At 41.1% G+C, this 27,254-nt stretch overlaps 1 long non-coding RNA gene across 1 annotated transcript in view; it reads right to left on the bottom strand.

Moving 5' to 3' along the window:
- Positions 1 to 2,579: 2,579 nt before the first annotated feature.
- Positions 2,580 to 27,254, bottom strand: part of LOC308661143 — a 31,973-nt gene continuing 7,298 nt past the window's right edge. Inside the window, exons 2-3 of the long non-coding RNA XR_014024898.1 lie at positions 17,562 to 17,620; positions 2,580 to 2,687 (exon numbers count right to left, since the gene is read on the bottom strand). This is a non-coding gene — a long non-coding RNA (uncharacterized lncRNA). The remainder of the gene's footprint in view (positions 2,688 to 17,561; positions 17,621 to 27,254) is intronic.

The raw sequence follows: 27,254 nt of genomic DNA on the forward strand, positions 1-27,254 counted from the left end.
ATGTGGATTTCTGCTTGGGGCAATGAGGTCTAAATTCTGAAGAAACCAGTTTGCTCCACTGAAACAAAGGTAAGTGAATTAGAGCAAAGATGTGTGCAAATAGAACTCGCTGGGTCTGGCTGTTTCATCCCATTCCCAAGATACCAGCTGTTTGGGAGAAGAAAGGTCTTAAGGGAGAAGGACATCATTTCAAGTGCAAGAATGAAGTTTCAGGGAAAAGGTCTTTGGAAAAGGTCTATGAACTCACATTCTCATATCAAGGATACACTTCTGGAAATGGACAACTTTTGTTGTTGTTGTTAGCTGCGAAGTCGTGTCCGACCCATCGCAACCCTATGGACAACATTCCTCCAGGCCTTCCTGTCCTCTACCATCTTCTGGAGTCCATTTAAGCTCGCGCCTACTGCTTCAGTGACTCCATCCAGCCACCTCATTCTCTGTCGTCCCCTTCTTCTATTGCCCTCGATCTTTCCCAGCATTAGGCTCTTCTCCAGTGAGTCCTTCCTTCTCATTAGGTGGCCAAAGTACTTGAGTTTTAGCTTCAGAATCTGGCCTTCTAAAGAGCAGTCAGGATTGATCTCCTCTAGGACTGACCGGTTTGATCGCCTTGCAGTCCAAGGGACTCGCAGGAGTCTTCTCCAGCACCACAGTTCAAAGGCCTCAATTCTTTGGCGCTCAGCCTTTCTTATGGTCCAACTTTCACTGCCATACATTGCAACTGGGAAGACCATAGCCTTGACTATACGCACTTTTGTTGACAGGGTGATGTCTCTGCTTTTTAGTGTGCTGTCTAGATTTGCCATGGCTTTCCTCCCCAGGAGCAAGGACAACTTTTAGTTGCAGATAATTTAGTCATTACAAATTATCTTGGAGTCAAGATGAGATATTTGAGTGTTTAGTTGCAAAAGGGTACATAGAGGCTTTCTATAAATAAGCTTGGTGGGATAAATTGAAATAGTGGAACATAATGATTACTAGACGCAGACTTTAAAAAAAGAACAAGATTTAGTATGCTGTTGTATTTATATCAAAGAAGGTATACAATTTATAGTAGTAGAAAACATTGCAAGACAGAATTGCTGTGGATTGCAGTAACTGGCCACACATGTACCTTGGGTCTAGAAATATATCTGATCAAGTGCAAATTTAAGAAAAAGCCAGGAAGGTACACAAAGGGGAAAATATTAAAATATTGATTTTTACACATATCCCCACATAGCTTTGGTATATTCATGCTCAGGCTGCAGGTTCTTCTGCAATAAAGTTCCCCAATGTTAAACAAAAGCAGGCAATGCGCAATAATACCATTATTATATCATATTACTAATATCAAAGAAATTGCATAGTATATTCAGTGGCCACAAATGAAAACAAGTCCAGATCACCCCTAAGTATTTTGTAAGCTGGGTTCACATTGGAAAGGTAGGAATGTTGGTTTTCTGGAAAAGCAATTAAAGTACACAAGTGAGATAAGTAGCACAACATGAGATATTACACAAAGCTCAGTCACTTGTTCAGCTAGAGCAGGGGTAGGCAACCTTGGCTCTTTTATGACTCATGGACTTCAACTCCCAGAATTCCTGAGTCAGCTATGCTATGCCATGACTGTAAAAGAGCCAAGGTTGCCTAGTTTTGTTTGTGTCATTCATCTAAGAAAGAAGTGCTGCATCTGATTTCTTCCTCCCGCAACAGTCTTAAGGATAGCTCTTTAAAAGGCATATTTAGAGGTAGACTGAGCAGCTGGGAGATTGTTTGGAGACCGTATGCTTTGCCTGACCTAAAATAAATGACACAAAAGAGAGCTTTCAAAGGTCACCAAATGACTTTTTCTAAGTCGCCATTTCTCTGGCTATAAAAGGCCATTAGCGAACATTTTTTAGAGCACCGAGAGAAGGAAAAGGAAATAATATCTTCAACAGGGACATATATCTTCCCTTTCTATTTAATATGATACACCCACCAGCATCTGGGCTAAAAACAATAGTAGTACTGGTTTTCTTTAACAGAACCTCAGCTGAAAAAAAATGAAGAGTTCAGTTCACATTTCTTTTTTAGGGTTAATCAGTGGATGTGCCTTTTCATAGAATCATAAAATCAGAAGAGAGCATTTAGGCCATCAAATCCAATTTCTTACTCAGTGTACCTTTCCAATGTAAAACATATACACCAGATGCATGCTTGAATGTATCCAAAGAGGGGATGCTTAGTAAATAAATAAAATTATTAATAAACAACTAATAATTCATAGAAATTCATCCTGATATTACAGTTGCAGCCAAAACCTAATTTCTAATTCCATCCAAACTGAAAATTCAAATTGCAATATAAGCAAACAGGCAGAAAAACAAAGAATCCTAAATCAGACTGGACACTTGGTTCCAACGTTGAACTCCGTTACTGTTAGTGTTCCAGTTGAAGTGGACTCTAACTTTCTGTAATTTAAGCCAATTAGTCCAAGAAATGTTGCTGTTTTGTGTAACAAACGTCAGATACTTTATAAGTACTTGATGAACCTCCTCTCAATCTTCTCAAGGCAAGACTATTTTAATTTCTTCACATTTTCTTCATAGGACACAGTTTGCAGGCCTCTGGTCATCTTCTGGGCCCTTCTTTGAACATGTTTTAGTTTATCCAAGTTAATATAAAAGTGTGATGTCCAATTCTGGCCACCCAATGTGAAGTCAGTTCTATCCAATACAAATAAAATGGATCATAACATGCACTAGAGATGGTGGAACATAGAGAAGAGGGAGACATAACAAAAAGTCATAATACAGCACCCTAAACATGGATTTTTTTAAAAAATAAAAAACTGTAGAAAGCAACAACAACAACAACAACAAACTTTGGGGCTAAACAGAGTAAATGCCTAAAGTTGAATCAGCTTGGTAAGGCTATTGTGACCTGTTTTCTGCTGAGTCACCATTATGATAAGGTCCCCATTATGAAATCATCTGGCACAAGCAAGGTCAGAGAGGCCCTTTGATAGTCTTCTGGGCCAGTTGGATTTGTGAGCTTTTGAATCACTTCTTTTCAATATGTTATTACATATTTATTATTGATTGGTTAGAATGCTTGAATTTGTATATGTATGTATGTATTTTTTATTTATCCATTTTCTTAATAAAGGGAATAATTTATTCCCTTGATTTATTACATTACCTTTTTACAGCTATTTGTTGATCATGTATAAGTATTTATTTATTAGGTCTGTTTGTTGATTGGTTGCTTTGGAAAGACAAGGCACTGAAAGATACACAAAATGTAAGTACAATTTTTTTATGGCTTCTATATTCCAGAGCAGTGTGTAAAAGGAGATAAGTGCAATAGCAGTCATAGGAGCTAAAACTGTATGTTCAAATACACTTTTTTTAGCTGTGGCTGCTCCCTTTGACAGTCCCCAGTCATGAGGAAAGAGTTGTCTCTATGGAGATACATCCCAACACAATTGGAGATAGTGACATACCCACAATCTCAAATCCTGAGGAAGCATCTGCAAAAAAGCTGTTAGGATCTTTCTATCATACTTGATGTATTGAATTACAAATGAATTGGTGTTATGTACTGTAAGAGACAAAAGTGCATTAATTCATGTTGCTCATCCCCTTCCCCCATTGTTCTAGGATAGAAGTGTGGTCCTTCTTTCGTAAAATGACATCAAAGGTTTCCCCACTCCAGAAAGAAGGAAAAAATAATCAAGAAAAACACACCAGCAAACAGGACAGCAGGGAATATATTCCACCAGTATATTCCCCTGATATCCAGATAGATAACGGAGAAAAGGTATTAAAAAAAATCCCCTCCCAATGGATGGCTACTCTGGGAAATGGCAACATGGCGCAAGTTAACATCACACATGTCATGACATCGTTGTACAAATGATGCAAGCTATATAATTTGCATCCCTTCTAGACTGACAAAATTTACATAGTTCACAACAGGAGCCTGATATCATGATTCAGGTAGAATCACTACTGTACATTTATATCTCTCCTCATTAGTATAGTAAAAGTAACAATAGGACTGTGGGGAAAATATTAACTACTGGAAACTTGCACTGATTACCTAGCCCAGTGTCAGCCTGTACCTACTTATAGCTGCAAAGCTGCATCTGTTGGATTTTTGACAGCTATTCTCCTTAGCCAAGTCGGGGGATCAACTACCTCTTGTGAAGCAGATTCCAGCTTTCCTGGTGATAATGGCAGCAGAAAGTGAGCAGTCTGCATTGGTTCTGCAACAGGAAGGAAGAAAGCTTGCTTCTTTCTTCCTTCCAGTAAACTGATTAATTCAAGTTGGGTGAGATTTTGCAGTAATTTGCAACTAACCTGTTGACATTAATACAACAAAGGGAATGTTGTGTGGTCAGTGAAATACGACATTAGTCATTAGTGAGGTCTTGCCAAACAGCAACATGGAAATATGGATTCCCAATCTGGTGTTATTCAACTGATTTTTAGAGTACCAAGACTGGTGGCAGAATCAGTTAAGATTTTACATTCTGTTCAATATCAGGTCAGACTTCAGTGGGGATTGCCATCTTGGGTTTTTAATTGTTTGCACTGCCTGTGCACTTATCAAGGATAACACTTTTGCTCTCTTTGATGTATAATTATACAAGAGATAAAATTTTGAAGTTGGGGAAAAAAACGAATTGAGCCACACTAGCCATTCTTCCATACTTCCTGCAGTATTCCATGATGTCACCTTCGTTTTATTCCACTAGGCCGTGTGTGTTCCCAATATCATTCTTAATATTGAATTAAAAGTAATTTGTAAATAGGTAATTAAATACATCTATGAAGTTATATCTAGCAATACGTCAAAGGCAGAAATAAGAACCTAGTGGACATTAATTTTGCTCCATTCTCTACCTCCCAAATAAGGAATTCTGTGTCTCAAACCTTAATGAGATAGCTCCACAGAACAAGACGGTAGTAACTTTATTTTTTTATTATTATTATTATTATTATTATTATTATTATTATTATTATTATTATTATTATTATTATTATTATTATTATTATTTTAATCCCATTTATATCCCGCCCTTCTCCGAAGACTCAGGGCGGCTTACAATCTAAGCACAAATCAAATGTGCTTAGCAATAGCCTTCATTCTATGTATATGCCTGCTTATTAGGGCTTTCGCCCCCCCCCCCAAAGCGGCATTATTACAAAGTCAGCTTATTGCCCCCAAGAGTCTGGGTCCTCATTTTACCTACCTCGGAAGGATGGAAGGCTGAGTCAACCTTGAGCCTGGTGGGATGCAAACCTGCACTAATTGCAGGCAGCTGGTGTTACTTAAGGAGGCATTAGCCCACTGCTCCACCAAGGCTCTTTTACTGAAGCTGCAACAGTACTTGATACTATAGGAGCAGATATATGTCCAAACAATGACAGTTAACTTGGGCTGAAGCAAAAGTTGTTTTTGACCAGTCCACAAAAATTCCTAAGATTCTTCTTTCCTCATCAGCAAATTTCTACAAGAAATTAAAATTTATTTTCTTTTGATGCCTTTTAAAAGTAATCATAGAGATCTTTCAGATAATTGTGGATCAAAATAAGGAGGTTGTATGCCACATTTGTTGTGCTAAATGGCATGCGTGGCAGTTGAAGCTGTAAGATTTCCATCACCTTTTCGTCTGTAGAGGCTTCCAAACTCCACTGTACAGGCCAAAAAATGGAGAAGTATTATCTAGGATAAAGGATGCACAGTTCTCTGAGCTGAATTCTGAGTCAGGGAGACACTTTTCCAATATCATTGGAATATGTGACTGCTTTATTATGGGCATATCCAAAAAATGAACAATAACCAAACCTTGAAAACCATAATCCTATCTCAAAATTGCCTTTTGTATTCAGGAGGGCTATTTTCCAATCACCTGAACTTTGCTTTGGGATAGCACCTACGCTCTCTTTTTCATTGGAATGGATGGGTTAACTGGCTTTTGTATATCCACATTGATATATCTTAGATATTTCACTGTCTGAAAACATTTTGTCTGTATAATTCACAGGAAATGATGAATTGTGCTGTAAAGATGATGGTGGTAATATTGTAATAATACCATTACTACCACAAGAAGAATTTTATTCTGTGTTCACTGCTTTGTCAGTACGCTGGAAAATTGTCGGCTCACCAGCATTCAGGATTTTAATTCTTTTGACTTTCTACATTTGTCCTATACATCTCTGCATCATTATATCTGCCAAACATTTCAGTCCAGTCAAGACAGTTATCCTTCCCAAAGGAAGGCACTCTAAGAAAATCTATGATCGGCCGCTTAGTGTGAGAATAGTGTATCCCACTAACAGCAGGAATGGGAACAATCCATGAAGGCAGCAATGTCCCATCTTTGGCCCCATCTAGTGCCAAAACCAATTACAAAAATCAGGAGAACTTGCAGAGAAGATTTAATGTTACCATACTACAGTAGTAGAATCTAGGTAGTAGAATCTAATCTATACTATTGGTCACTAGCAGCTGGAAAGGGCATTGCACTTCAGAGATTGGTTGGATAAGTTAATGGTTTTAATGTTAAAAGCAGTCAGGTTGTATTTCTCAAAAGTGTCTTGCTCCAAACTAGGCCTATTATAAAACTAAATAATATTCTGCTTTATAATAGAACTAGGCAATGCTTCGGATTCAATTTGGAAGAAGTGCTTTGAAAATGTGGGAGTACAAATGCAGCCCCTCTGCTTTAAGGAGGGCATTTGCAAAAAAGAACAGTCTTTAAAAAAAAAGACTTATTGCTTTACTAGGCACTTTTATTGTAACATTCAAGTGTGGTTAGAAATGCATGGCTTAATCTCTGAGACAAGAATATGTATTATTTGTTCACTCAACCAGATATTTAGGACAAATACTGATTTGGCCCTGGTTATTAATGTATTGTTTTCTTAAATTTATGCCTTATGACTTGAGAAAAAAATTATGCTGGGAGAGAGAAACAAAATAAATGAGTAAGTTGTATAGGGAATAAACAGTGTCCCTGTTTTTTTAACATATTGGCAGGTGCACAACTGGAAACCACTATGATATATTAAGAAATCTGAGGCACATGTTCCACAAAATGCATGCGTGTTTCTTTTTCTGAAGGATTTTATAAATCTGCTGCTTGGCAGAATTTGAGGAACTGAATGCAATTTTACAATGTTTTTTCTTGGATTTCTGTTGAGAATAATGCAACAAAAGATTTTGAAAATGAACTACTCTTCTAGAGAGAGATGAACTTCATTTATGCAGCAATTTTGGAAATAAATACTGTCTTGGATCGTCTATTTCATTTTACTATGCCAACTCTGAAAAGAAGATATTTTTATTCAACAGAAAGCTATTATTTAAGATGAAAGGAAGATGAAAGTAAATCATCTTATTGGCTTTACTGGCTTTTAGGTCCTCCAAATTTTCTTCTGCTCTATATGCTCTCCTTGGGTAATTCCATTTTTAGTACCCAAACAATATCTTCTGTAGGAGTTATCACTTGATTGCATTCATATTTACTATACAGCTAGTCCTTGACTTACAATCATGCCTGCCTGGACCTTCCATCACTAAGTGATGCAGTTGTTAAGTGAGCCAAGCCCAATTTTATAATCTTTTTTGCTACAGATATTAAGCAAATCACCATGGTCATTAAGTGAATCACACAATTTTTAAGCAAAACCAGCTTCCCTCACTGACTTTGCTTGTTAAAGTCCCTGGGAAGGTCATAAATGGTGATCACATGATTTCAAGGTGCTGCAACCATTGTAAATACAAGCTAGTTGCCAAACAATTTTTTTTTCATTTTTAATCCCATTTATATCCCGCCCTTCTCCGAAGACTCAGGGCGGCTTACAATTTAAGCACAAACCAATGTGCTCAGCAATAGCCTTCATTCTATTTATTTATTTATTTATTTATTTTATTTATTTATTTATTAGTTTTTATAAACCGCCCTTCTCCCGAGGGACTCGGGGCGGTGTACAGAGGAAGGAAGGTATACAGATGAACAATAAAAATAATAAAAACAATAGTGAAAACAAACTGGGACCCCAATTAACGCTATCATGCCAGGCCGGACTGCTGGAACAGGAAAGTTTTTAAGTCGCGTCGGAAGGTACGGAGGTCGGGGGCCATCCGGATTTCGGTTGGTAAGCTGTTCCAGAGGGCTGGCGCACCCACTGAGAATGCCCTCCCCCTGGGGGCCACCAGCCGACATTTCTTGAGCGGTGGCACCCTGAGGAGGCCCTCTCTGCTTATTAGGGCTTTCGCCCCCCCCCCCAAGCGGCATTATTACAAAGTCAGCTTATTGCCCCCAACAATCTGGGTCCTCATTTTACCTACCTCGGAAGGATGGAAGGCTGAGTCAACCTTGAGCCTGGTGGGATGCGAACCTGCACTAATTGCAGGCAGCTGGTGTTACTTAAGGAGGCATTAGCCCACTGCTCCACCAAGGCTCCACCAATTGAATTTTGTGACCTCGGGGATGCTGTGATGGTTATTAGCATGATAACCTGTCATGAGTCACTTTTTTTTAACACTTCATAACTTTGAATGGTCATTAAATGATGGTCATAAGTTGAGGATTACCTGAATGTGCAAAGGAGCAATGTCTAGCTAGCTGTGATGCGCTCATTTTCTTTCTCTCTTTCCCTATATTCCCATCACTTTCCCATCAGGTTCTGTGTGCATATCCAAATTAAGGATTGCCTAGGTGGGTTTTTCTCCCAGGATAAGCACCCATTTCTACCTATCCACCTCAAAAATGACTATCCAGCCAATCAGGAACAATAAGCATGTAAAAACAGCATGTACTCCCTGATGTTATTTTGGTATTGTTTTTTTCTTAAGAGTATCAAGCTTCCCAACTGTTGTAAGTCTTAAGTTATTTTTATAACTATGACTGTGTGTAAGTAAAACCAAGGAAGGAAGGAAGGAAGGAAGGAAGGAAGGAAGGAAGGAAGGAAGGAAGGAAGGAAGGAAGGAAGGAAGGAAGGAAGGAAGGAAGGAAGGACTTAAAACAGTCTTGGAGTCTTTTTAGACCATACTGCAAACTCATGTTGTTCTCCAGTTTTCAAACCAATGCGTATAACCAGTTTCTCTGTGACTTTGGTTGTCCAGAAAGAGATTCTACCATAGCAGAAAGCAAAAATCTGTACCAGCTTCAACATATATAATTATAGAAAGCATACTTTGATCCTTTTAGACTTTCTGACTAACATTCTGACTTTTGTAACTTGCAGGGCATTGATATATTTATCAACTTTTTGAATGCCATGAATACTGTTTATGGCCCATTGGCAGAAAAAGGAAAGATTGTAGAAACAATTGTGGTGAGTCTATCCTTCTGTACCATTTGAAAACCAACAGTATCAGAGCTATGATTATATAATGGTAGTCCTCAGGTAACAGCAGAACTTGGGATCAGAATTTCTGTAGCTAGGTGCTGTGGTCATAAAGCAGGATGTCATAAATCCAGCACTTCCAGTTGCCATTGTTAAGCAAATCACTGCAGGTTGTTAAGGACACCATGTGATTGCCACCTGCTACTTCCTGCCAGCTTCCCCTTTGGCTTTGCTTATAGGAAGCCAGTAAAGAACATCACAAATGGTGATCTGGTGACCATGGGATGTGACTGACATAAGTATAAGCACTGGTTTAAGTATCACTTGCTCAGAGCACTGTACGTTTGAACAATCACTGAACATACTGTTAAGCAAGGATCAGCTATAAAAGTTTATGCATACAGAAATGTATGCCTGCTTAGTTTGTGTGGAAATATTGGTGATCAGAATAGAAACATCAGTTCAACTTCCGGATGGCAAGGCGTCGCCGGAGGCAGCCATTCTTTGGCTGTCAGCCTCGCGGCTCCATAGAGCCGCTGAAAACAGCGCCGATCAGCTGTTTCGGCAGCTCAGAAGCCCCCACCTCGGGAGAAGAGGAGGGGGTGAGCGCCCAGGTAGGGGTAGAGCTCTCCGGGGCCACCAGAACTCAGAGTTTTGGCGGCTAAAGGATTGAGCCCCCCCGAAGCCTGGGAATGCTCCGGACTGTGAGGCGCCTCTGCTGCAGGTTTTTTGGAGCAGAACAGGGCGTTCGCAACCATCCCTGCTAGCAAGGAAGAGTTATTGAGAACGAGGACGCAGGCAGAGCGATGCAGGAGATTTCGGTGAAGATGGTGTTTTGATCTTTAACTCAATGGACTTTGCTGAGCTCGTAAGTGAAAGTGCATAGCTAACAATAGTGGGTGAAAATGGCGGCTATATCTTCTAAAGTTCCTGCTTTGGTGCAACAGTCTTCGCTGAAAACTTTATTGTCCCCTGCACCCGTATCTGCATCAGCTTTTACAGTAAAAGATTTGCAGAATCTGCTGCAAGAGACTATGGAAAAGCAAATGTAACAATTCGTTGAGATAATGGAGAAAAAGTTGGAGGAGAAGTTTACAGAGAAATTAACAGAAATGAGAGCAGACATCACATCTGCAATGCAAAGCATGGTTAAATGTATTGAGAATTTGGATGAAAGAGTGGAAGATCTTGCTCAAAATGATATTAGACTGGAAGCCAAAATGACAGAAACTGAAAATGTGGTAGAGAAAATTGATTATGATTTGATTTCGACACAGTATTATCAGATGGAGTTTGCTTTAAGGATTAGAGGCCTAAAAGAAAATCCTGAGGAAAATTTGAAGAAAATGGTTTCTGAGGCTTTGGAAGGGGTGTTGGGGCGACCAGCAGACGAAATAATGGAAGATATAGATAAAATCTTCCGTGTTAATTCGTGGATTGCAAGACAAAGGAAATTACCCAGAGATGTGGTGGTTTATTTTACAAAGAGAATGATTAGAAATGAAGTTATCCAGGCCTCCTACAATATTGATTTTGTAATTGCTGAGCAAAAAGTTCTGATTTTAAAAGAGATCCCTGCAAGAATTTTAAGAAAAAGGAAGGAATTTGCTTTTTTGACACAAGAATTGAGACAACGTGATATCAAGTTTAGATGGCAGATACCAGTGGGTATGGTGGTGACCTATGAAGGTACGAGGCATTGTTTTACCACAGTGACTCAGGCACGTGATTTCTATACTGTAGTAATGTTTTAAAAGCAGTCCCCATACCATTTTTGGAATCTACAAAGAAAAAAGGTGAGAGAGAGTCTCAACGTTCCAGAGAGAATCTACAAGATGCTGAAGGGTTAATGCAGACAGATGTGAAAGCTACAGGAGTGGGTCAAATTTCAGTACCACTGGAGAAGGCCAGAAATTGGAAGAGGCGTGCTGCTTCTGGACGAATGAATCAAGCCTGAAGATTTAGTTGCATAACTGCAGGAGATAATAATGTAATAAGGACTATGGGAATTGGAATTGCTAGAAGGACTAAATATTTGGGGATATATTTTTCACCCTTATAAAATAATTATGTAATATTTTATGTTGCTTTAGTTTTAAGATTATGAAAATTTATTTGGGAAGATTTGTAGTAGTGCTTACTGATATTCTGTAGGTTATGATTTGTTATTTGGATGGTATGTATAGTTACGGTGTGATAAGAAGGTGGATATTGTGTGTTAGGTATGTATTTTGTGATATGCTTTGGTGCAATTTTGGGAAAAATTATAGATGAAATTAACTTGTAATTTTTTATGGGTAATAATGAAATAGGTAATAGAAAATATAAGAATGATGTGATTATATAAAAATTTTTAAGTTTGGAAGGTAATGTATGGTATTTTAAGTTGTATAATATATTAGGAGAAGGGAAGGTTGTATAAACCTGGTCTTAGTATGAATTTAAAGCCTAGTTGGATAGAAGAATAGTTTTATAAAATTGATATAAATTGTTTTATCTGTGATTGAAGCTAATTTGTAATATTTTTATGGGTAATACTGGAATAGGTAATAGAAAATATAAGAACGATGTGATTATATAAAAAAAATTAAGTTTGGAAAGTAATCTATGGTATTTTAAGTTGTATAATATATTAGGATAATATGAATTTAAAGCCCAGTTGGAAAGAAGAATAGTGTTAGAAGATTGATATAAATTGTTTTATCTGTGATTGTTTTTATTGGGTATTAGATTGAAAAGTATTATTTTGTATTTGAATAATCATTGATATGATATATATATGTTTGGAGTTTATCTATATGAGTTAAAGTGCGATAGTTTAAATAGTTTAGGATTGTTTGCGTAAATTAGATTATGATTGTTTGTATTTTTATACCCTGTATTTTGCTCTGGGAAGTGGGGGGGAGGGGAAAGGGAAGGAGGGGTTGGGGAGGGTTGGGGAGGGGGAAGAGGGTGGGAGGGGAGGGGGTTGGGAGGGTTTTTTTTGTTAAAGATAAAATGTATTGTAAAACTTTTTAATAAAAAAAAAGAATAGAAACGTCAGTTTAGTCTGTTCCTTCGGAGAAGAGAGGGTAGCAGAAGGCAGTGAGCAGAAGATACCTTATATAACAGGGATGGCGAACCTATGGCACGCGTGCCACAGGTGACATGCGGAGCCATCCCTGTGGGCACGCACTCCATCACCCAAGAGGGAGGTGGGGCCAGGCTGCCCCACCCCCTCTCCACGTGCTCCTGCGCTCTTGCTCTCTTTCTCTCTGCACTGAGAGTCAGGGAGCAGCTGCAAGAGCTGGGTGGATCCGGGCTGGATGCTGGAGGCAGCTGCAGCATGAATCCAGGTAAGCCTCCGGAGCGATTTCGCGCCCCCCCCCCGATGGCTGATCAGGGTGGCAGAGGCCTTTTCAAAGCCTCTGGACCTTGCATCCATGGCCGCAGAGCAATTGTGCAGTGCACCAGCAGCCCGATCCGGGCTCCAGAGGCCTGCAAAAGACCTCTGCACAACGATTTTGTGCCCTCCCCACTGCCGACCCAGGCCACTGAGGTGCCACAAAATGGCCCCACAGCCATGGATGCAAGCTCCAGAGGCTTCAAAAAGGCCTCTGCCACCGGCCGGGGGGGGGGGCACAAAATCACTGTGCAACCTGAGATCCATGGGGCAGAGGCCTTTTCCAAGTAGTGGCAGGGTGATCCATGTGGGGGGTGGAAATGGTGGAAGCAGCAGGACAATCCATACAGGGGGGAACTGCGGCCTGGCAGCCGTTCTCCGGAGGGAGGCACGCGGCCGCTGTGCACCCGAAACTGGCCCTCTTTGGCGATGTGGCAGGCAGCCATTCTCCTCCGAAGGGAGGTGAGTGTCCACTGTGCGCCCAAAACCAACTCTTCGGCAACGCACCTCCTCCTCTGGAGGAGAACAGCTGCCTGGCGCATCACCGAAGAGAGCCAGTTTCGGGTGCACAGCGGCCGCTCGCCTCCCTCCGGAGGCACGTCGTGGCACAGAGCTGATTTCTGGTGTGTAGTGGCCGCTCGCCTCCCTCCAAATCAGCCAGGGGGGGAGTGAAATCGCTCTGCAGCCCTAGATTTGGGCAGCAGAAGCATTTTTTAAGGCTCTGGAGCTTGCACCCATGGCCGTGGGGAGATTTTACGATGCTCCAGTGGCCTGACCCGGGCATTGGAGGCCTGCAAAATGCTTCTGCTTCCTAGATCTAGGGCTGCAGAGCAATTTCGCTTCCCCCCCCAAGCTGATTTGGGCAGCAGAAGCATTTTTCAGGCCTCTGACGCCTGGATTGGGCCTGGAGGCAGCTGCAGCATGAATCCAGGTAAGCCTCCGGAGCGATTTCGCGCCCCCCCCCCCGATGGCTGATCAGGGTGGCAGAGGCCTTTTCAAAGCCTCTGGACCTTGCATCCATGGCCGCAGAGCAATTGTGCAGTGCACCAGCAGCCCGATCCGGGCTCCAGAGGCCTGCAAAAGACCTCTGCACAACGATTTTGTGCCCTCCCCACTGCCGACCCAGGCCACTGAGGTGCCACAAAATGGCCCCACAGCCATGGATGCAAGCTCCAGAGGCTTCAAAAAGGCCTCTGCCACCGGCCGGGGGGGGCACAAAATCACTGTGCAACCTGAGATCCATGGGGCAGAGGCCTTTTCCAAGTAGTGGCAGGGTGATCCATGTGGGGGGTGGAAATGGTGGAAGCAGCAGGACAATCCATACAGGGGGGAACTGCGGCCTGGCAGCCGTTCTCCGGAGGGAGGCACGCGGCCGCTGTGCACCCGAAACTGGCCCTCTTTGGCGATGTGGCAGGCAGCCATTCTCCTCCGAAGGGAGGTGAGTGTCCACTGTGCGCCCAAAACCAACTCTTCGGCAACGCACCTCCTCCTCTGGAGGAGAACAGCTGCCTGGCGCATCACCGAAGAGAGCCAGTTTCGGGTGCACAGCGGCCGCTCGCCTCCCTCCGGAGGCACGTCGTGGCACAGAGCTGATTTCTGGTGTGTAGTGGCCGCTCGCCTCCCTCCAAATCAGCCAGGGGGGCAGTGAAATCGCTCTGCAGCCCTAGATTTGGGCAGCAGAAGCATTTTTTAAGGCTCTGGAGCTTGCACCCATGGCCGTGGGGAGATTTTACGATGCTCCAGTGGCCTGACCCGGGCATTGGAGGCCTGCAAAATGCTTCTGCTTCCTAGATCTAGGGCTGCAGAGCAATTTCGCTTCCCCCCCCAGCTGATTTGGGCAGCAGAAGCATTTTTCAGGCCTCTGACGCCTGGATTGGGCCGCTGGAGCATCATAAAATCTGCCCACAGCCATGGATGCGAGTTCCAGAAGCTTCAAAAACACTTCTGCCGAGATCGGGCGTGGGGGGGGTGAGCGAAATTGCTCTGCAGCCATAGATCTGTGCAGCAGAAGCAGCAGAGAGAGAGATTGAGCCAGCAGGGAAGCAGAAGTGTGAGGAAAGGAAAGCATTACAAAGTAAGCAAAGTTACAAAAAGAGGAATCTCTCTCTCTCTGTGTCACACACACATACACACACACTTCCCTACCCCTTTAATATCATGTCTTCCCCCACCCTCTTTAATGTCTTCCCCCACCTTTAATATCATGTCTTCCTCCGCCCCCTTTAATATGTCTTCCCCACCCCCTTTAATATCATGTCTTCCTCCACCCCCTTTAATATCATGTCTTCCCCCACCCCCTTTAATATCTCTTCTCCCACCCTGTTTAATATCATGTCTACCCCCACCCCCTTTAATATCAGTGAGGCTCCTCCAGTGGACCATGACCTGGTGCTCGCCCCGGTCCCATCCCCCCTCTGCCAGAGACCCTTAGATCCGCCCCAGTCCTGCCCAGCTCCAAACAAGTGCCCCTGATGCAAGTGATGTTGAGCTGGCCACGCCCACCCAGTAGGCCACGCCCATGCCAGCCATGCCCACCCAGTGGGCCACGCCCATCCGGCACCCAACGATAAATAAGTGGGATTTGGGTTGCCAAAGACAAGAGCATCTACAGTAGACTCTTTATCTGTAGTATTGTCTGTTTTGAAAATGCTGGAATATCTTTAAGAAGTTGTAGGAACATGGGCCAATGCCTGCAATAAGCACAGGACTAATTTTCTGTTCTCTGTTATTTTCTTCTAGGAAACATTGGAGGAACACTATAACCACCCTCTTGCCCTTTTTCTTCTGATAAATTGTATGAATGCGATTGCTAACTTAAGGTGGGTTTTATCTTCAACAGTCCTTTTATAAAGAATATTAAAGTGATGTGGAATAAGATTAGAAATAGTTCTCTGTTCATTTGTTCATATGAGGATTTCTACTCCCTTTTCCATGATGAATACACGGGAAATTGCCCGTCTTGCAAAAAATGTATGAAAGAAAATATTAGAATATGATACTGCGTATCTGTATGTAAACAGAACAATGTCGATGTCAATACAGCTGCACCTTCACAAGAAGGAATGTGAACTGTCTAGGACAGGGGTCTCCAACCTTGGCAATGTTAAGACCTGTGGACCTCAACTCCCAGAATTCCCCAGCCAGCATGGCTGGCTGGGGAATTCTGGGAGTTGAAGTCCACAAGTCTTAAAGTTGCCAAGGTTGGGGACCCCTGGTCTAGGACCATGGTCTTATAGCAGGTTCATGAGCAGATAATTAGGCTTTTGGCAGCATCAGGAACACAAAGTCTCTCCTAATAGCAGGCTTTCTGTATATGTGTATAGTTACAAGCTCTGGTCAGCATCTTGTTAACTCGAAATCTCACACCTGCCAGCAAAATCCAGCCACCCATAACATCAGACGTGGAAACACGGTTGCTGAATATTGTTTTGAGACGCCTCATAGGAAATGGACCTGAACGGCAACTAGAGATCTGTGATAAGGTAAATTTCTATTGAATTTGAATATATTGGAACATTGGCACCTATCAGATCTGTGATACTTATCTGATTAAAAGTGTGAATTTATATTTAACATTGAACTAGGAGGGAATTTTGTATCTTTCAGGTAAAGGGAAGAAGCCAACATACCTACTCCATTATTGTTACCACATGGTTCTTAGAGTATAAGAACAGGATTTCATTTCATGAGGCAAAACAATATAGTTTTCTGTAGCATATTCCTGAGAACCCGTTTGGCATAGTGCTTTAAGATAACACTCTAGAAACCATGAGTTCTAATCCTGACTTAGGCATAAAGCCACCTGGATGACTTTGAGTCGGTCACTCTCGTTCAGACACAGAAAGAAGGCAATGGCAAACAACTTGTCTAGGCAATCACCAGAAGTCAAGACTCACTCAAAAGAACAACCACTTGCATAATGCAGGCGTACTATTTCTAGAGAGCAAAACCTATAATTCAGCAATGATTTGCTCTGTTTTCTTGCAGACCCTCTATAGACAAGCTTCCCTGGCTTTTGCAGCAATGCTCAAGGGCTTGTTGGCTGAGGCACCAACAATAGAGCATCTCCATAACATCCTGGAGGTAAGTGTTTAAAAAAAGATGAGGGTGAATAATAGTCTGTAAATAGACAGGAGAAAGGTAGAACCAACCAGGTTCTTATCCTCACTTCAGGAACAGAACAGAAGAGAATAGAGAATTGGAAGGGACCTTGGAGTCTTCTAGTCCAGACATGTCAAACACAAGGCCCGGGGCCACATCCGGCCTGCGAAGTGGTTTCATGTGGCCCGCGAAGCCATCCTGGAAACAGTGAGGGAACGGCCCCCACTGCCTTGGCCCTGGCCCAGAGACCCTCCTTCTGCCAGAGACCCTCAGATCTGTCCCACTCCTGCCCGGGCCCTCATAGGCACCCTTGATGCAAACGATGTAGAGCTGGCCATGCCCACCCAGTAGGCCATATGCACTCTAGCCATGCCCACCCAGTAGGCCACGCCCACCCAGGCCATACCCACCCGGCCCCCTTAGGGCAACCGCAATGCTGATGCGGCCCTCAATGAAATTGAGTTTGACACCCCTGTTCTAGTCCAACCCCCTGCTCAGGCAGGAAATTTATGAGAGAGCAGGTTTGGCATGTGTCATTGAAACAATGATGGAGGGGTGCCTCTTTCTGAAATTTGTCTGATGGAGTTTCATGCGGCAGCTACCCTATAAAGACATTTATGTGATTAAATTATTCTAAAATAGGTTTTTTCCTTCTTCCACAGCATTTCACAAAGTACATAACATCCAGCAATCGTCTAGAAAAAGTCCAAGCTATCAAGGCCACCAATTATCTGTTTATGGAAGCTTACCATAACCTTGGTCTTCATTATGATGTAAGTATCCCATCTTTGTACATGCACCTGAGGATCTAGGATGGGAAACAGTTATAGAGATGAGTTACAAAACATCACTGCTTCCACTTAATCTATGAAATCTACAGCAATGGAGAGCCCTCCTAGAGATGGGTTTACAGGCTTTGCTCTTTGCCACTTGAAGAAGGGAAGTGAAATTAGCATTTCTTCAGTCAAACCTTAGTTAGCAGACCAAAAAAGTAATAGAAACAGAAGATCAAATATTATTGGATAGAAGGTAAGAAGTTTTCAAAGGCTGGTTGAACAATTCTAATTCTTCAAAACTGTCTCTTCGTTCTTCCAGGCTTATGAAATGCGAGAATATTTGGGAAAAATCTGGCACTGCCCGAACAAAGAAAAACAATGAGAAATTTTCTTTCCTCCTTATCTATCTGTGCACGCTCTCCCTCTCCCTCCCTCCTTCTCTCTCTCTCTCTCTCTCTCTCTCTTTCTCTCTCTCTCCCTCCCTCTTGTGTGTGTATGTATGTGTGTGTGTGTACATGTGTGTGTGCTTTTTGCTTTCTCCTTTCTTAATTTCTTTGGTCCTACCTTCCAGCTTTCTCTTGGTTTTCCTATTCCAGAGGACTCACCTCTAATCCATTTTTCTTAGCTGAAATGGGATAATTATATCTTTTAATAGCCAAAGCCTCGGATTACAGTTTGATGCCTTGCTCTGTTGCCCACCAGGCTTTCTGTCTTAAGATTTTTTTAAAAAGCTTATCGATTCTAAATAAATTGTGTGTGTATGTGCATTAATTTAGGATATTTTTTATTTTTACTTTCTGTGAGTAATCACGATCACCATAGCAAGAATACCTACAATATACTTTCCAAATTCCATATGTCCCCACAGTCCTAAAAGTAGTTAGGAACTATTGCTACAATGTTCTACTGCCCCATCCACATTAGGGATCAGGGATGCCCATAGGAAGTGATAAAAAGGGTCAAAATGGCAGCTGTGCACATAAAAAGCCAGTAAAGCTTTGATTACACCGTCAAAGCTACCATATTGACTTTTTTGACCGCACCTTGTAGACATCTTGCAAGGGCTTCTTTGATAATATGAGCAGTATTTTTTCAATTGGAATTGCAGCTTAATGGGTAGATGACAATAACAAATAACTAATAGCAAAACCTTTTTTCATGGCTGGTTTGGGTTTGGATTTGATATTCTCTGTTCTGATTTTTTCATATGGGGAGAGGTGGAAGAGAAAACTACATCATACTTATATGAAGATTGTTTTCCCCGAATACTGTTCTGTCAACCTGAGATTACAATAGTGGTCATTACATTAAAAAAAACTAATTTCTTTACTATTTTATAAAGAATCATTATTACCTTCACAGTGACTTGATTTCCTGCTATTAAGAAGGTTCCCTAGAGAGGAATTTTCTAATGAAATGAATCTGATGAATGTATTTGGCTTCAAATTTACTCTACTTCTCTCTTGTTCATCTTTTGGTCAGTAGCTCACAATTTATCTTACCCATTTGAAAATATTTAGACCCAAAGATCCAAATCCAAATGTCCAAATGTATAAATGTTCCAGAGTAATTCACTCCTGTGGAAGTTTGGGGTCAATTCCCCTGCAGGGCATGTTCTTTTGTTGATACACTGTGCTCTTCTTCCACCTTTCAATGGTATAGAGTCTCCTGCTCAAGCAAGGCATTGAACTAGAAGACCTCCAAGGTCCCTTCCAACTCTATTATTCTATGTTCTATGTTCCAAGTGAATTATTCTGAACAGAAATGTGGGTGTAGTTCTAACACTAACTGTATTAGTATCACTTTCTGTTACAGCATGCACAATCTTATTGCATGAGATAACCCAGGAGTAAACACAGTAAACAGTGGTTTGTATTGTAGATAGTGGTTTATCTTACACTATCTACAATATCATACACCAGGAACAATATACATACATGTGCTATCACAGCAGGATCCAACAAACAGCAGTTACAGCAGAACAGAAGAGAGAGCACACATCCGCGGAGCCTTGCCTTTTATACAAAGCTCTTAAAGAGACACAGACCCTGCTTGCTCTTAAAGAGACATAGACCCTGCTGAGTCATTCCCATCATTACATCATATATTACATCAGCTGGTTAGCTATTAAATCATTACCTTGACACTTTCATTTCTTTATGGATTCAAAAGCATGCTGGGATAAGGATTAGGATAGATAAGTGTAGTGCTCTTAGGGTGAGTTTGGCTTAATGTTAAATATCACCAAGGTTAAATTTATTGTGAAAATTAGTACTATGGCACATATTTATGGCTAGTGCTGGGTTTAAGTTACAGTTGAGACTGATGTTACTAAGGGTTAAGTTGAGAGGGCTCAGATTTATGTCATCATGAGAACTAGCTCAGCACCCATGGGTGGCAATACAAATGCCTTTTTTACATGTAGATATAAACATCTGTAGCAATTGTAACATGAAGAAAGTAAAGGACATCAGAGGATAATATTAAATATAAATTTATTGAATAAAACTTTGTGGGAAGCAAAGTTTTTGGTTTTTTTTATATATTCCACTTTCACCATGGTCTGACAATATTTTTCCTTAACCAGAATACCTCCATTATTTGTTACATTTTGAGATAAAAACAGTTTTGGTGTTGCTTGCGATGATAAATTTGTTACCCTTGACATCAATATAATTTGTTTCTTTTCATTGATAAGCAAAACTGTTTACATAGATACTGTATGTATTTTTAAATGCTATTAATATCCTAGTAGGAAATAATGTGGAAAATCTTTTTGTACAAATTTAGAATTACAACTTCTATATGTTTCAATTCTAAAATGGTATCACACTAAATTTCCATTAACTCCATTGTTTTCTTCTGTAGCACTATCAATTTCAGAGCATATTGTGATAGCACTGAATCAGAATTATAAAGAATATTCCAAATTATATAGTCAGTGAAGATTACTGCCATTTTGATGTACACAGAACCATCTCCTTTGGATGCATATTTATCCTCAGGTGTTAACTCCACATGAACCCAGTAGTACTTACTAAGTAAGCATCTTTGGCTAATACCTTAAGAATAAATAATATTGAACTTTTTTTTGAGCATTCAGTTATAGGGTAGCACACTTTGTCATTAAGTTCCCCCAAATCCTCTTAAATAACATTCTTCAAATTCCTCTACTTTTAGCTGTGTTAGATTTTAATTCCCATTATTGTCAATCCCAAAGATCATGCTGGTTGGGAATTCCAGAAAATGAAGTCCAAAACATCTAAAGTACCAATTGAGGATGGCTGCCCTATCGCATGGATGAGAACTAATCTATTCCAGTTTTCCCTGTGTCATACAGAAATACAGTTCTGTAAGTTAAGTATGCCAAGATCTGACCTGGCTACAGAAGCTATTATTAATTCCCTAATCTATTGAACCTTAATTTAATTACACATAGACTATGCTACTACAAAAAAAAATTTCCAGTTGCTAGGAGACATGCTAGGGAAAAAGAAAATGGATTTTCTCAAGTTGAAACTGTAATACTATATTTCCACCATTAGATGGCAGAAGAGGCCTATTCTTTCTTAATCTCAAAGCCTCAGGAATACAATAACCATGGGTGTTGCAGCCTGAAAAGAAGCACTTTTTAATAAACCTTTAATAATTTGCTTCCTCTTTCCTAAAATGAACACCCAAAAGTTTAAATATAAAACAGCCAGATTCATTTTGGTCCCATTCCTAGAAATGCTTTGGTTTTATTTTTATGTTTATTCAGTCTATAAAGCTCTAAGTAAAAGATTCTGTTATTCTAACTTAGGAATCACACTGACAGAAATAAGCTAACAAAAAAAAAAACCAGTTGGTTCACAATGCTGGCTGAGTTGCACACAAGGAAAACCATTTTTATAGTGGTTCTACAAATGCTTCATAGACTAGAGCACATTTACTTCTGAGTAAACACACATGCCTCAAAATGTTGTCGCATTGAATGAATCAAGTATTTAAACTTTCCCCTGCCTATTAAAGCTTTTTTTCAAGTTGTACAGATTCATTCTCCAAATGTTGAAGTTACAGACCTATTCCAAACTTTTGAACGTAGGGGCAATTACATGGTGATGGCTCCCATCTTGAGACTGTCCAGATATGCAACAACAGCATTTGCAATCTGCTTACTATGCAGATCAAACACACTGGTGATAAGGTTCCCCGGAGTCTACTGAACCTTGTGTGACATCTCTTCAGCTAAAGAAAAACTTATGAGTAACTATTAAAGAGACTTTCATTTTAAAGGCCTAATGATGGATGGATTTTGAGTCAACAGCTGCACTAACAGCTGTAAGTACTGGTAGGAGGCTGTCTTGGTATAAATATGTAAGTTATCTATCTAAAACTAAGAAACAAAGAAAACACTTTAATATACTGGTTCCACAGTAAGATGAGACATACATTTTGTTCTTTCATATCAGAACAGTGCATTCATCAAAACATTATTCAAGCATATTAAATGTCCCTACATAGCGTGTAAACTAAGACTTTGATGTCATACAGATAGCCAAAAAAATGAAATTTTATGCATTGTAAATAATTATTTGTAGCTATCCAAAAGATGTTAATCAGATAAACTCTTTCTAATGAAATATGCTCTTTTTTAAAAACTTTTTTTGAATCGGTCGGAAATTTTCTGGTACATTTCCAAGAAGGCTAATTAGATTTAGAGTAGATTTAGATTGCATTAAAGGCTCTCCTCAAATGTGCTGAGAAGAAAAAAAACATTCAAACGTGTGCCTCATTTTTAGAATTATAAATTCCAGCTGTTATGGTTACATTTTTATATTATTTATCTATAGTATTGCCTTTGTCTAAATCATATTTCCATGCCCATTGGCCTCTAGATAGGTGGAGTATATTTCTCATGACATATAATAATGTAATAAAACATACCGTATTTTCCGGCGTATAAGACGACTTTTTAACCCATGAAAATCTTCTCAAAAGTTGGGGGGGGTCGTCTTATACGCCGGGTCATCTTATACGCCGGAAAATACTATTCACCTCTCTGATCTTTTCTGCTGAACGGCGGGATCGCTGGGTGAATGGAGGTAGGCGATGGCGACCCATGGTTAAGCGGCCAACAGCGAACGGGTGATGGAGGGCAAACTCTCGTCAGATCATGGGGCGGCTGCTGCAGCCGCCACATTGCTCTCTCTAGGACTGTCCATGCTGGCGCTTCCAATGCTGGCTGTCAGGTCCCTGACGAGAGGACGAGCAGGCGGTCCCCAGAGATGCGCCGCTCAACAGTAGGAAGGGAGCACCTTTGCTCCCGCCGAGGCACCGCCTGACCCGCGCCGACCAGAAGAATTGCTTGCCCGGTCACGGAGTGCGGAACTGAGAGCAGCAGCGCACCAAGCAAGAGAGCTCAGAGGAAAGAAGGCGAGGCGCCCATTTGGCGGGGAAGGAGCAAAGCTGGGCAAATCACAGAGCAGGCGGAGCAGGGAAACGTTACAGGGGAAAAGGGGGTGGGGTTTAAAAGGCGAGGCAGGCGGGACGTGGAGACATTCTGTTAGAAGTAATGAAGGAGCCTCTGGGCGCTTTCTGGATCGGATTGTGCGAACTGAGGGTGCCGCTACAGTCCTCGTGTTTCCCAGGGTTGCCTGTCATGCCAGAGGTATTCCCTGTAGCCCCAGATTCTTTAGCTCCCCACTTTCCTTAATTCGGGCGAATTTTGTGCTCCGTGGAGAAACATTAATATGCAAATGCCATTTGTTTAACCGCGCAAAACTCGGGGGAAACCTTGGTATTTGGGAATGGAAAGGCTTAAGCCTTTTCATTTCTGTTTTATGCACGGGCTGGGAGGGTCACGAAGTTTACCTCTTTTATTTTAGCAACATCGTGGCACTTATAAAAAAAGGGTACTAACACTAAACGAGTTGTTAATATGCAGATTGTGTGCCAGGAAGTGAAATATTGAGTTATTAGCCCAAACCCTATAATTTAACACGAAAAGTAGGGGGTCGTCTTATACACCAGGTCGTCTTATACGTCGGAAAATATGGTACATGGAAGATACTAGGCTGAGAAAACCTGCTTTAAAGACTAGATCTGAAAATTTCTTGTTTGTAACATTTATTAAAATCTTTTGTAACGTTAAGCTCGATTCCTGGTGACTCTATGCACAAGTCCAATTAGATCCTTGCCAAAAATATGGAAATATTTTTTCTGCTGCCTATTCCCATTTTAAAAAAAGTTCTCCATAAATCATATAGGAGAAGTAAAAATAGAAATCTTCTTAAATTCTACCCTAGATATTTGTCCGGATCAGTTTTCCTACATTTACTTTAAAATAAGGTTTCCTAACCTTGGCAAGTTTAAGATGTATGGACTTCAACCCCAGGAATTCTGCATGCCACACATGTTAAAGTTACCAAGATAGGGAAACATTACTTTAAAGTCAGACAAGAAACAATATACAATTAACTGTGTCTTGAAAATAGCATGTTAAGAGCTTCTTGTATCCCTCTGCTTCCATTTAGTGGTTGTATGGATTTCTGCAGCCCACATCTGGTAGGCCTAATCATAGTTAAGATGGCATTTTGCACAAAGTGCTAGCACTCAGCAATTATTTCCTGGCTAGTAGCCCTGCTCTCAGGTATTGGTGCAAACATATCTTGGGAATCTTAACACCAGAGTCCCCTCACCCGAAGGCTGCAAGCAGTGCTTTTTTTGTAAAAGAAAAAGGTGCCGGAACTCACACATGTCATACAACGTGCCTTGCCTACCCTACAAGGTTCCATCCAAAAAAGGTGCCGGAACTCCGTTCTGGGCATTCTATGAGGAAAAAAAGCCCTGGCTGCAAGAATAAAAAAACCTCAACACAGTCATTTTTATCTTGGAGACCTTCCTGACTACGCTTTAGAGTCCCTCTTTGAGGGAGATGTGTGGTTCAGAAATGTAATTGATAGAAAATACATACATACATACATACATACATACATACATACATACATACATACATATTAACCTGAAACTGATGGAGGCAGTTATGACTACTTTCTTATCTACTGCAGATATCTAGTTGGCTGGGCCTGAGGAATGAAGGATGAGAGCTGGAGTACCAGGAGGTCTTCCCAAGTGGAAGGATGGAGTTTCCCATTACTTTCCTCCTCTCTACCCTGATGCGGAGTCATGCATGCATGTGCAAACACACACAAAATGCAATTTCCTTCCTTCCTTCCTTCCTTCCTTCCTTCCTTCCTTCCTTCCTTCCTTCCTTCTCCTCCATCTTCAAATTGTATAATTTTCAGGCAATTTTATAAATATTGCCCAGGACATCTGAATACCATTAGACCAGATTGAAAATTTGGGCATCTTTTGGGAGGGGGGGGGAGAAAGGGCAAGACAGAATCGTATACAAAAGAGGTGTAGTTTCAACTACAAACTCCATATGCCACCATGCAGATTTTGCTGATTTTCCCCATAGATGGTCCTGGAAACTTTATCCCCTTCCAAATTGTTGCCTTGAAATGAAATTTTCTCTTTCAAGGAAACAAATATAAATTATTTGTAATAAATAGATTCCTCAGTTCAGACCAAATTGTTATCTAATAAGCATCAATAAACAAGGGAGCCAGATGAAATCAGAAACAGAGCTTGCCCACCCCTGCTCTAATGTATGCAAAACAAACATAGCCATAGCATATCACCTAAAGGTGCACTGCACTCTCAATAATCAGATGACTATTAGATAGCAAAGGTTGCTTATTGGTTTAGGAGGTAAGAAAATTCTGAGACTGTTTGCAGTTAATTTGTGTAGGCTGCAACCTCAAATTTTGTGACAGCTGAAGCTGTACACTGAAGAAACCGGAGCAAGAATGAACTTGCTGGAAGTAGACACACAATTTATTTGTTGCAGCAAACTATTATCGTTCCAACTCAGCTGGATATGAAGTTGTATCATTAAAATCATTTCCTACCTCACCCATGGGCTGTTCAACCTTTCACAGCTAAATGATATACAATTAAAGAATGTATTGCCTGCAGTGCAGACACACCTTGGTTCAAAGATTAGTATGTCAACTTGGGCCCTCTACGCATATTTTGAAATTTGCTACTCCTGTAAAATCACACACACATGCACACACACACACATTTATATTTGGATAGACATTTACTCAGGAATAAGTCACAACCAGCCAGGCTTTTGAACAAAATGAACAAATGCACAGAAAATGGCACTACTTTGTTGACAGCAGAGGAAAGTGTTGGACTGATTAGCTCACCTCATGTATTCAGTATGCCTATAATATGAAAAGGGATGCAGTGGCTCACTGGGTTAGGATGCTGAGCTTGTCGATCAGAAGGTCGGCAGTTTGGCTGGTCGAATCCCGAGTGCCGCATAACAGAGTGAGCGCCTGTTACTCGTCCCAGCTTCTGCCAACCTAGCAGTTCGAAAGCACGTAAAAATGCAAGTAGAAAAATAGGGACCACTACGGTGGGAAGGTAACAGCGTTCCATGCTCCTTTGGCGTCTAGTCATGCCGGCCACATGACCACGGAGACGTCCTCGGACAAGCGCTGGCTCTTTGGCTTTGAAATGGAGATGAGCACCGGCCCCTAGAGTTGGAAACGACTAGCACGCATGTGCGGGGGAACCTTTACCTTTACCTTTATAATATGAAAAGTCTGATTAATGTTCAGTTAATGAGTGGCTTACCTCCAGAAGTTATGGGTGCTCCAACACTGGATTTTTTTCAAAAGAGATTGGACAACCATTTATCTGAAATGGCATACGATTTCCAGCTTGAACAGAGGGTTAGACAAAAGGACCTCCAAAGTCCCATCCAACTCTTGTTATTCTATGTGAAACAGAATTCTTGCGTACCATGAGGATACAATTCTGTCAGTGCAACAGCTGTGAGTGGGTTATTATTCTGTATCCTACTTTTCTCTATATCTAGTTGTTTATATCAACCTATGAGCCACTCCTCAGAAAAACCAGAAAGGCTGGGTAAACATTTTATGGAGGCATCCCTGCATGTATTTTTTTTTCTCTCACCCACGTTATTTTTTCCCCTTATTGCACTATTCTGTATGAGTTATGAAGTAAGATAGTGGCATTGCCTTACTAATTGTAACCTTTCTGAACATCATCAGTTGATAAGATGTCTTCTGCCAAACACCCCATTGGTGTGAGTGGAGAATGATTTTGACATCTGACTACACCTGCATAGGACAGGCTTGCTACCTGTCATTTGATTACCTTTTCAAGTCCCATGGATAACTGATTGCTAGGTTAAGAAATGCTGCCTAGTAAGGCTCTCCCACTTTACTTCTGCAGCTTCCCTAACCTGATAACTAGAAGCATTGAGAACTTGTTTTGAGGCCGCATTAATACCTTTTTGACAGAGCACTAAACCTACTGTCAAAACAACTCCATCCAGATCATCGGAACTGCCAGGTAAAGCAGGAGAACATCATTTCTTTGCCAGACAGCACCCACAAATCAGCTGTTTGATGGGTTTGTTTAGACTAGAGCATTGATTTAGCACTCTTACACGCCCCAAACACACCAGATTGTTGATTTGGAATACTTGGATGTGCACAATAGGTGAGCCCAATTTGAAAGAGCAATTTTCTCTAGCTCTCCAAATCAGAAGAGTCGTGGAGGGTATTGACAAGGGCTGGA

Source organism: Vipera berus (genome assembly GCF_964194415.1).
Source record: "Vipera berus genome assembly, chromosome: 2".
Lineage (NCBI taxonomy): Eukaryota > Metazoa > Chordata > Lepidosauria > Squamata > Viperidae > Vipera > Vipera berus.